Raw genomic sequence first — 12,067 nt, 5'->3', positions numbered from 1 at the left:
ATAATATGACACACAACTCAGTGCGAAACTCAGCTTTCTGACTGAATTCAAGTCGGTTTTGACTTTAATTTCGCCAGAAAAAGCAGCAGAGAGAGAGGACTACAAGTCCCAGGGTGCCGCGGCCTGTGCCGGGCCGGAGGCCGCTCCCGCCCGGGGCCGGGGCCGGGCCCGGGGCCGCCTCCTCCCGCGCTGCCCGCGGCCGCCTCCGGATTTGAAGTTACGGGGCGTTTTTTGAATTTTGGCGCCTGTCCGCAAACTGGAACCCAACTGCTGCTGGATCGGCTCCAGCCCAGCCTGAGCCTCTGGCCGGAGCCGCCTGTGCGCAGTCGGTATCATTGCAAACATCGCAGCCTTTCCCCGAGCAAAGCAGGAGAATGTGTGTGAGCAGGGAGCACTGCACTTAAAATGTGCTTTTTCTCCCTCGACACACAGTTTCCAACACCAGCTAATTCGTGGAAGAGCAGTTCTAAACTTCGCTTATGTTAAGCCAGAAAAAAAAATAGGAATGCTGAAAGCATTTATGGGTTAGCTCATTTCTTCTCTTGTGATTTGATGTGATACTCTGCGCATCCGTCATATTTTGGAAATTCTAAACCTTTTGCCCAGTTTTGATTGGTAATGTAATCCAGATGTAAATCCCCTTTGCTCATGAAATTTAGCCAAAACTCCCCCATTATTCTGTCTGTCAGATTTCTTAGATAATGGCTCAGAAAATTTGAATGTTTCAGGGGTTTGTTTGTTTCCTTCTAATGTTTTACCAGTTATTTTCATAGTGCTGATCTCAGCTGTGCTGCAGCAGTAAGATTTTTTTTTTTTAAATACATTTCCTGAAATACATCCCAACAATAATTCCTAATATTTTCTACATTTTTTAGACAATCCCTTTCTTTAGCAGTAACCAGAACACTTGCACACTTTGATCTGCTGGTCTCCCCTCCTTGTTAACTGAACGTGTATGTTCGCTTTTCCTATCTCTGCTGAAAATAAATGGACAGTTTGGGAGTGGGATGAAGACAGGAAAGCATCAAAGCCGGGGGGAAAGTGCAAAAGCCGAGAGCCCACTAGACAAGTGTGTTTTACAGGCAGTACAATGCACGCTTCAGTCGTGGAATTAGCATCTGTTCAAACCCCAAGGCTCAGCCAGTCCCCAGGTTTACTCTGTGGAAGCGGAGCACAGAAAAAGGCTGGTGCACGTACAGGTTTCACCCTGAAATAAAGTCAGGGACTTGGAAGTGCCCTGGGCTCGGTATCGGAGCTCTTCCTCAAAGGTATTTGTAACATATCTGTCTATCTGTGCAGGATAAGAGGAAATTTTGGGGATGTCAGAGAACACAGGCAGCAGCGATAGGCTCTGCCTGGCACTGGAGTGCTTCCCCGTCAGATAAATGAAGAGATTACCTACGCTACATAATAAACACAAAGGAAAACCTCACGTACCCTTTGCTGCGGAGCATCTTCTCGGTCGTCGACCCGTTTCCTGTATAGTTGGGTGTAACGAGTTTTCTGATGCTGTTCAGGATTTCATAATGACTCTGACATTTTCACAGATCAGTGGATGCGGGAATTCCACTATTTCTTCCCGCAACTGCTTTGGTTTCTCAGCAGCTGCTGCCATGCCCTCCCCTTTCTCATTTTACAGTTTATTATTTGTATGTCTTTACTAGCAGGATTATTTCTGTCTTTTCTGTAGTTGCTTAACTTCCCCTCTGCCTTGTGTTCCTCTGAACAGCCTGTCAGTGTTGAACTGATGGTCTCAGATATTTTCATTAATTTCAGGAGGGGGCAAGGACTGAACATACAGCACAGAACATCTTCCTGTCAGTCCAAATTCAATCCAGCTCAGTAGTAGTGCTTAAAAAAATTCTAGCAATGACTGCAAGTCTGGAAGAAGCATTCACACCTCACAGATTTCTGCTCCAGAATTTCAGCTTTCATTGACTAAAACTGCTCCCAGCAGTGTCAGCACAGAAAGCACCAAAGCAAGCAGAGAAAATGAATAGGATCCCATGTGTCATGGATGAGATCGTCCTCATTTGCTATGAGAAAGTTTGCTACGAGACATGTAAAAAAGAGCAAAAAGGAACACAGTGCACAGTTGTGGGATGAAAGCAAACAGCAGATTGTGTGTAGAACATGGATTTTTTTTCAAGATGACTCCACGCTGTAACATGTGCAGGGTGTATTTATTTCTAATTCCGGGCACACAATGTTTGGCAGAAGCCTTGAACAATAATATTCTTCTGCTACAGCATTTACTTCCTTGCTGAGGCAGGATCCAGCCTGTATGCCAAGAGTTAACCAGACCTGGGGGGACAATCCAGGGCTGTGCTTGGGATTGTCCGCTCCTTTGCGGCAGGAACATGAGTGACTGTCACGGTCAGGAGGGCCCGGGTGGCCCTTTTCTCGTGCTGGAACCAGACCCTGGTCTCACGTGACCAGAAAGAAATGAGAATTTGATTTTAAAACCTCTCATATTTCCTCCCCGTCTCAACAGAAAAGTGGCAAAGCAAGAAGCCGCGGGGTCAGCGCTCAGGGCTCCTCAACTTGCCACAATTCTGCTTTGTCGCTTTTCCACACGGTGATTTGCTTATGAGCTAAAAAAGAGCCACATTTGTGACACAAGAGCAGCGGAGAGGTTTCTACAATTAATTCAGAGTCTTTATCAGACTGAAAGAAGGGAGAGGCGCAGCGTGATACACCACAGCCTCAGCGCAGCAGTGGCAACCGAGTTTTCCCCTCACCGGCTCCCCATCGCTCAGCAATTCTTCCGAAGAAATAGAAAGATTTCATAGTAATAAAATACCATGAAAATACCACTGAAAACAGATGAGGCGGCCAGGTAGGAACAATATCACCATTTCCTTCTAGTCCGGCTGCGCTGGAGTCTGTGGAGACGGAGCCATGGGCGTTCGCTTGCATAGTTAGCTGCTATTTATGTGGGTAAATAACAAAAGTAATCTAAGATCAAGGAAGGAATTATTCATATCACCTTTAATGAAACATCGGGCCAATAGTCTCTAACACAATGAGTTTTGACTTTTCTCGTAATACTTTCAGGGGTCCCAAGATAAAAGACCCAGGGCAGCCCCAGGTTCTCCGTGCGGTTCGGGTTCAGCTCTGAACACAAACAAGCCCGGAATCTTTTCGCCATTTGGCAGTTTGGAGAGTGCAGCGGAGGGTGTGGACGGGCTCTGAGCTGCGGTTCCTCTGAGTTCACAACGCAGCTTTATCAGCCAGGAGCAATCCCGGCGCTGCTCTGAAAATCACAGATCGCCGCTGCCGCGGGAGGCAGCGCTCACACCCCCGCGCTGTTATTGTGTAAAACCTGGCACTGCTCTCCAGGCTCATGAAAACAAACCCAGTGGTTTTTTTTCAAAACAACCATTTGGCGCCTGATTTTCAAATCCGCAGACCAACTGCAGCTGGCTCGGCGCCCACCGCCGCGAAGCTATTTACGTATTTCCCTCCAGCAGCTGCCGTAACCTGGTACGTACCTCACGTCTGGCCGCGCTGGCTCAGCCTCTGTCCTGGTCTCACGGGACATGAGTTAGGATTTCAATTTTATTCTGTTAAACAAACAAACAAACCAACCCAGCTCTGTTTTTAGCAAAGGAAGGTGAAAGCAGAAACTCTTGGCTCCCCTTTAAAAGATAATTAGCCCATCGTGCACCATACCGTGAGAAATGCTGTGGACGTCTGGGAGCGCTGAGGTTCCTTAAGGCAGAGCTTCTGCCAAAAGTAAAGTTTACGCAGTAAACGTGAGAGGGGAGAAGACAGGTCTGTGAAGAGCCTACGTGCATGGGATCAGTCTCTCTTGTGCATATTACTTTAATTAAAAGAGTGTTTTTTGCAATTCCAAAGTGCACTCCACCCGAGATCTCAAAGTATTTTACAAAGCATAATTTATCAGGGTTTATAACAATCTTGTGACAAAATTAAGACGACCGTGAAGATTACTCAGTTAATGTCTGTATTTCTTGAACTTCACAGAAGATTACTCAGTTAATATCTGTATTTCTTGAGCTCCACAGAATAGCTCGCTGGGCCTGGCTTTCAGGTCCTGTCAGTGCATCTGTCTCAATGGAGAACATTTTTCCTGTCCACAGCTGGTGACAACGGTGACGTGCCAGAGCAGAGGCTCAGCAATTGTCCCTGCATGTCCCTAACACGGGGGACAGCAGGTGAACCTGCAACAAGAAGCCACTCGCTGTCTTGAGTTTGGTACCGGACTGTACAGACCAGGAGAGACCCTGCGCTCCCCCTTCTGCTGTGCGCTGAATTTTGAATGCCAGCAGCATCACGTCACTCCTTTCTCTACCACCAGCGCGCTGTGGTGGGCAGGTGCAAGAATCAGATGTTTTGGGCAACCACGGAAGAAATTTGCTTGGGTGGAGTAAATGAGCACGAGCTACAGCAAATGAGGAGAAGCTTTAGGTTGATGGAGATATTTGCAGGCTGCCTCAGCGGTGCTAAACTCCATTTCTGGGCACGAGAATACTATGGCTTTGTAGGATTTAATGTGTTTTACAGTGTCTGCAGAAATCTTCGATGTAAAATCTGCTTCAGCTCGGCCCTGCAGGTTGCACTGCGGACAGAATGGGATGTAGTTTTACCCACTGAACAGATTGGGCCCATGACACGGTGGGAGCTGGAGAGACATTGTTGCTCGGTGGGTGATCCAGGACTTTACAAGCTGACTGAGCCTCTGCGCTCCCTCAAGTGCAAAAGATTATCTAGAACTCCATGGGATCCAGATAAACCGGTGAGTTCGAAGTATTGAGCTTCCCAACCTGCAGAGAACTAATAAATGACACGAATTCACTCGCTGACAGTCCCTCCCATGAACCAGAGACCTGGCGAGTTCCCCCTCAGCACATCAGGAAAGAATGCCTCAGTTTACCAGCACGGTGTCCGCTTGTCACTCTCAGTAGTGTGGAGAGGTGAAGGGGTCTGTGATGCTGCCATCACAAATGATTCAAGGTCTCATCAGTCCCTGAGGATTCACTCACACCATTAACAGCGATGCTCACCCCAGGCGTAATCCAGATGTGTGCAACCCCTGTGGACGTGTTCCTGATGCCTGTTTGGGTCTTGCACCCCTTTGGTGATTGTCTCGGAGCGTGGTCTACCTGAAAACACCTGCCTGACGTGTGAGCCCTGGAATCTGCCTGCTCAGCTTTAACCAGCGAGATTAATCTGGTTGCTGCTGGATAGTAAAGAAGCGGCTGATAAGCCGGTATGCAGCTGTTGCTGGGTTTGCATTTTCATAACACATTTGGAGTGGGAGGCCGAGGAGCACGAGGAGACTGCAAATGGCCTCAGGTCTGGGGGAACACACAGAGTTTGGTGTGGGGTTGCGTGGTCAGAGAAGCCATCAGCAGCTTATACTGACAATTTAATTTAAAAAGCAGTAAAGTGTTCGGTTAGTGATGTGTCCATGCAGGGGAACACCACGTGCCTGGCCAACATCGTGTAGATGAACCACCGCTCGTGGGATCCAGCATGCTGCTGGCTAGATGTGAGCATCCTCTTTCCCATTCCTGTGCTGGTCTGAACTGGTCTGGAGCAGCAAATCTGTGCAAGCAGAATAGAAATCACCATCCACCCACTGTACCCCTCCTGCTAAGCAAATACGCTTTGGAGACATGTCATCCGGTGCTTCTGGTTCAGCAGCCACCTCACCCTGTTTCCCAGTGGCTGGGGCTGCAGAAGAACAACAGAACAGAACAGAGAACAGCAGAACAAACACCTCCACCTTGCATCTGCCAAGGAGCTGGGAGTGCTCCCAGTGCAACAACTGGGAACCTCAGGTGCCCAAAGGCGCTCGGCCAACCTCAGGACACCTTTAGCTGCAGGATCCCCACGAGCCAAAAATAATCCTCTGTGAAGAACCTGCACCCACGGCACCAGCTGCTCCCTGCTTTGCCTTTGCTCTGTCTTTACACAAATCTCTTGAATTCTGTTCACTTTTTCATTCAAATAGTTTTCTCCTCCTCACCCTGCACATTTCTCCTTTGGTGTCGGCAACAGGCAGCAACCTGGGCACACTATTCATGACCAATTTTCCTATTTGTTCTTGTCAAACATGCCTTCTTACGTAAAACCAACAGCAACACTTGCTTTCCGCAGGACTCTCCGGCTGGCACGCGCACACCTCCCTGGAAGGTGGATAACCCCATTACCCCCTTCTTCTCAGGAAACAGTCCTGAAGGTCGTCCCTGCAATTCCTGGCCTGTTGGTGGGTCTTTCAAAAGCACTCACTTTGGGATGGATCCCCCCTTTACAGTCCCCTCATCTTCCTCAACCCTTGCAGTACTAAAAAGGGGCCCATAACAAAGATGGGGACAGACTTTTGACCAGGGCCTGTTGTGATAGGACAAGGGGTGATGGTTTTAAACTAAAGGAGAGAGATTCAGGCTGGACATGAGGAAGAAATTGTTGGCCTTGAGGGTGGTGAGAGCCTGGCCCAGGTTGGCCAGAGGGGTGGTGGATGAACCATCCCTGGAGACATCCCAGGCCAGGCTGGACGGGGCTCTGAGCAACCTGAGCTGGTGCAGATGTCCCTGCTCATGGCAGGGGGGGCACTGGGGGAGCTGGGAAGGGCTCTTCAACTCAAACTATTCCATGATTCTATGATTATTCTTGGTGCTTTTCTGGCTCCCTTTGGCCTGAGCACCTCTGTGACCAGTGGCTGCTCCTTGCCCTGCAGGAGGTCACAGGGATGCCCCAGACTCTGCAGATGTCCCCAGCTCCAAGGTTAAAGCGTGGGCAGGTAATCCATCCATGCAAGCAAGGAGTGGGAAATGTTAGAGCCAGAAGCCTTCACTAAACATGCTGCATCAGGAGATCAGTCATGGAAAAACGCTCCATAGCTGTCTGGTGGCACACGGTGCAAGGGGACAGCACAGCTGAGAGCCAGCTCACCCGCAGCTGCTCCTCTGGAACGGTGTCACTGCAGAAATGAAGAGGAGCCTCTGTGCTGGGGAGCCCTTCTCGCCTCCACCAGGACATGCCGGTCAAAGCCCTTGTGGGGCTGGGAAGAGACGTGCCCTTGCTTAGTGGGACCAGGGCTGGGGAGGCAGAGTCCAACTGATAGTGCCAGCTGGCTTCTCCCAGCAGAAGCACCAGGGGCTGCTCAGGTAAATTTAAGGACAAGGAATTACTGGAGGGAGTCGAGCAAGGGCTACGAAGATGCGGAGGGGTCTGGAGCATCTTTCTGACGAGGAGAGACTGAGAGAGCCGGGGTCGTTCAGCTGGAGAAGAGAAGCTGAGAGCGATCTGATCAATGGGATCAATATCTCAGGGGGGGTGTCAGAGGACGGACCAGACTCTGTTCAGTGGTGCCCAACGCCAGGGTGAGGGGCAGCGGGCACAGACTGAAACACAGGAGGGTCCATGTGAACAGGAGGAGAAACTTCTTTGCTGGGAGGTGCCAGAGCCTGGAGCAGGCTGCCCAGAGCGGCTGTGGAGTCTCCTTCTCTGAGACATTCAAACCCGCCTGGCCCGACCTGTGTGATCTGCTCTGGTGACCCTGCGTGAGCAGCGCTGGGCTGGGGGATCTACAGAGGTCCTGCAACCCAACCAGCCTGGGATGCTGGGATTCTGTGAGATGTGCAAGTCACCCTGGGGCTGCCTTGTAAAAGGCAGCAGTAACACAAATGGCAGTTGCATTTGTCCAAACTGGCTAGTCCTGAGGGAAATCTGTAGGGCTGTAAATGGTCTTTCCTACCTCATAAGGGCGAAACGTTTCCATCCCCAGGAGCAGCAGCACGCTGGATGGAAGGTAAGTCCCTGTGGTCCTGCTGAAAGGTGCATCGACATGGGGGAGAAGCAGCGGGTGATGCACCAGGGGAAACTGAGGCACTCCTCTATGTCATTCCCTACAAGAAAGCAGGAAATTTGCATCTGAATGGCAGAAATAAAGGTTGTTCACCCATGCATATATTTTTCTCTTGGAAGTGATGAGCAACTTGCAAGGGAAACCAAAGCTGAGGCACCTATGACTGCAGAAGTGGATACGAAATTAAGGCATTCCATTGCACGGCAACAGAGGTGAGGTGGATTAGCCCAGACTCTGAAATCCAAGCGTTATAAGCCCCAGAAGGGTTAAATCCTCCAGCAGATGGAAGCCGCCTGCCTGAACCGGCAGCTGCAGATGGCTCGGGCAGGGCAGGTGGTTGGACCGGCCAGGTGCATGAAAACCATTGCTCAGCACAAGCTCCGAGAAACAAGCAGGGGTTGTTTTCCAGTTTTCCCTGGAGCAGGTGGACTCGGAACAGATGCCAGTCTGCGGCAGCGCGGGTGGCAGCGTTAGCAGCACGCCTGTGCCGGGAGAGAAGCCTTTGCACAACACATGACATTAGAAAAACACCTACCCTTCCCTTTATTGGTGTTACACGTAGCAACAGGGGAACTGCTGCAGCATCGTCTGCCTTTCCTCTCCCAGGAGAGCGGTTCTGTGGCTTCTCTGTGCGTGTCCGTGTCCCCACGCACGAGCAGCTTCAGCGCGGAGCCCGTGGCTCTTGCAGAGCAGCTGGTGCCCCAGGATTTAGGCAGCTGGTTCCTCTCCTGGTTTCGATGGTAGAGGCTGCTGGTTTCTCATTTTGCTACGGAAAGTCTTGCAAGCTACCAAAGACTTCTGGGGATATTGTCTGGACTCCAGTTTACTTACCGAGACCAGAGTTTTCTTTAAAGCCATGTTCAAACTACTTGAGCTGGAAGAACCAAGGACCCTTGTGAAAACTGCCCTCTGCTGTGCCAAGCGGTGTTTTGTTTAAAAATATGCTTAAACTAATGAATAAACCACCACCAAATAAAGCAGTTAGAGTCTGATTGCCTCAAAATGGGGCTTTAAAACTTGGAGAGACAGTCCAGAGGTTCACCCGGCTGGGCTGAGACTGATGCAGGATGTTCCCTCGTGCTGAGACTTGCTTGGCAACACTGTGTAGGAGAGAGACAGAGCATCCAAAGGCAGAAGAGTCATTCCTGTGGGTTGTTTAAGTTAAAAGAGGAGCAGTGGGGACACCATAGAACCTTCACTCCCCTCCCAAGCAGCTGAAGCGAGGAAGGGCCACCTCGGTTTGGCTCCGATCGCTCCCTGGACAGCCCCGTTCCACACCAGGGGCTCCTCCAGCTCCAGCATCTCACCACCAGGCTGGAGGGACCTTCCCGAGCTCTGTCCTGCCCCTCCAAAGAGCAGAGTGGAGCCCTGGTGACAAACCATTGTAATTAGCAACAAACCATTAGAATTAGCAATGTAAAGGCTGCTTCCAATGTATTGCATCCCAGGCCAGGCTGGACGGGGCTCTGAGCAACCTGAGCTGGTGCAGATGTCCCTGCTCATGGCACTGGGGGAGCTGGGAAGGTCCCTTCAACCCAAACAGTTCTATAATTCTAGTTCTATAAACCCTCCCAAGTGCCCGCTAGTGCCAGCACAGCCCTGCGTGCCTGCGCCCTTGCCCCTCATCACCGTTTCTGTGTCTCACAGCCCGTTCTTAGCTGGCACAGAGATGTTATCGCTTGTGCTGTCCCCACATCCTCTTTTCAGAGCCCTGTTCTTGGTGCATGGGGGGGTATTTCCATCCCTCACTGCGAGGGCCCCACTTGCTGAAATATTGCGTATGATGAGCCCTGTGCAGGGACTCTGCTGGTTGCTGTTGTGAGTAATTGTTTCCTGGAAGACACTGAGGCTCCATCACTTGGGGAAACATCCTGCGTGATCACATGAAGTTGAGCTGACGGAGCACGGAGCAGAACTCAGCGCAGAACCAAGACCTGCGGAAGTGTCTGAGGTCCAGAAGCCCCCGGTGGGCCGGCCAGGATGCTCTGGGGAAGGGGCATTTCCAGAATAAACCAGCGCACCGAGAGCAACGAGGTCTCAGCTCAAAGGGGAGGCCTCTGGCTACCTGCGGGAATGGCACTGAAGTGCTTTCGCGCTGATTGCTACGTGTATTTTTGTTAATTAACACCAGACAGCAGCCTGTGAATGTAAAGTAGCCTGGATTTCGGCACGAGGCTGAGCCCGTCTCAGTCCCCCCGGCTCTGCTGGCTCACAGGGTGCCCCACGTTGCTCGCTAGAAACATCTGGCATCTCTACTCAGCACTCGTCCGGTCACATCTGGAATTCTGTGTTTGGTTTTGGTCCCTGCTGTACAAAAATATGTGGACAGGACACGTCCTTCTCAGCACAGACAGTCAGTCCCACCCTGGGGCTTCCAGTTCAGCCCCAATCGCGTGGTTTCCTTTACCTTTTCTTCCCTTTTTTCCTCCCTGTCACACTCACCTGATGGGGCCTTTGCTTGTAACAACTCTGCGAAGGTCATAAGGCGAAAAGTGTGGGGACTTAATGCAGAATTCAAAGAGAGGAGGAAATTCAGTCGAGATGCAAACTAAATGCTGGGAATGCGGGAGAAGGCGTTTACCCCTTTGGAATGGGACAAAAGCCTCTGGAAACTGGAAAACTGGATTTTCTAATAGGGTCTTGTGAAGGAGCAATGGGAGCGGCTGAGGGAGCTGGGGGTTCAGCTGGAGAACAGGAGCTGAGGGGAGACCTTCTGATCTCTGACCTGCCTGAAAGGAGCTTGGAGCCAGGGGGGGTCGGGCTCTGCTCCCCAGGAACAAGCGCCAGGACCAGAGGAAACGGCCTCAGGTTGCGCCAGGGGAGGTTGAGGTTGGATCTGGGGAACAATTTCTTCCCCAAAGGGCTGTGGGGCATTGGAACAGGCTGCCCAGGGCAGTGCTGGAGTCACCGTCCCTGGAGGGGTTGGACAGACGGACATGAGGTTCTCAGGACACGGGCCAGTGCCACGGCCGGGGAAACGGTTGGACTGGATGATCCTGAGGGTCTCTTCCAACTGAAATGATTCTATGATTCTATAAGGCACTGATGGGAGGCAGAGTCCAAAAGAACCTTTTCTTTCAGCAGTGTTGGGGGGGTGCTCAGTGAAGGATAGGAAGGTAAAATGAAGAGAAACCCAAGGAGAGTTTGGGAACTGAAAATCTACGTGTTTGCACATGCCGTAGAAAAGAGGAAAGTGTCACAGTTGGAGCACAGCAAGGGCCAGGGTGAGAGGGGAAGATCCCACGTCTGCAGAGGCTCTGCCGGGGCGGTTCCGTCTGTCTGTCCAGGACAGTCATCCTCACCCTGCAGATGCGTGTCCGCGTTCTGCCCTCCTGTGGAGAAGCATTAGAGCTGGACCTGTAAAAATTGTAAAACTCTAAGGGATGAATGTTCCTCAGTGCCTGAATCTGTGCCCCGAGCTGGGTGACCAAGTCCAACGAGACTTTGTGTGTTGGGACAACAGCCCCAATACTGCAGGAACAGTCCTGCAAACACCAGTTCTACGGTGTGCCCAACAGCAAGATGTAAAATCATAGAGTTAGAATCATAGAATGTAAAATTCTGAAATTTGTTAAAAAAAATATCAAGATTTGCAATTTTTCACTTGAATTTATATTTTCGGTTTCAATAAATCAAAATAGAATTGCTTTTCAAAGCAGAATACAGCTCATCGGGTTGAACATGTTCGCCTCGGTTATTTGGCAGAGGTACCGATTTGTCCAGGGAAGAAAAAACCCAAACTCTTCCATTTCGACAGAACCATTTCATCTGTTTCTTTTGATTTGTCTGTCACACATGGCCAAGTTATAGCCAAGCAATACAAAAAGTTCAAATTTGTGGGAGAAAACAAAACCCGTAAGAGGTCGGTTTAGCCGCAGCGGTCGGACCTGCGGCTGCGTCGGTGGCAATTCCTGGTGGGGGTTTTGGTGTCTGGACATCAAATCCAACCGCAGGGCGCGTTTAATGCCACATTCACATGTGCTTCGTGTTCACGGAGCTGCAAAAACCCAATTCCTGCTGCACTTGTGTCCTTGTTTGCGCAGATCCGAACAGACTTCACCGCAACGAGAACCGTCCAGCAGAAAACGCTCCGGGAAGGAGAGCCCGTGACCGCCCACCGCCAGGGGGCGCTATTTCCCCCCCGCTTCTATGGTCTTGGTGAGAGATAGAGCGTCCTCGGCTCCGCGCGGCCGAGCCGGAAGAGACCGTGTCCCAGCGCTCCGCGCG

Source organism: Caloenas nicobarica, chromosome 27 (assembly GCF_036013445.1).
Source record: "Caloenas nicobarica isolate bCalNic1 chromosome 27, bCalNic1.hap1, whole genome shotgun sequence".
Lineage (NCBI taxonomy): Eukaryota > Metazoa > Chordata > Aves > Columbiformes > Columbidae > Caloenas > Caloenas nicobarica.
This window is presented reverse-complemented; position numbering follows the sequence as displayed.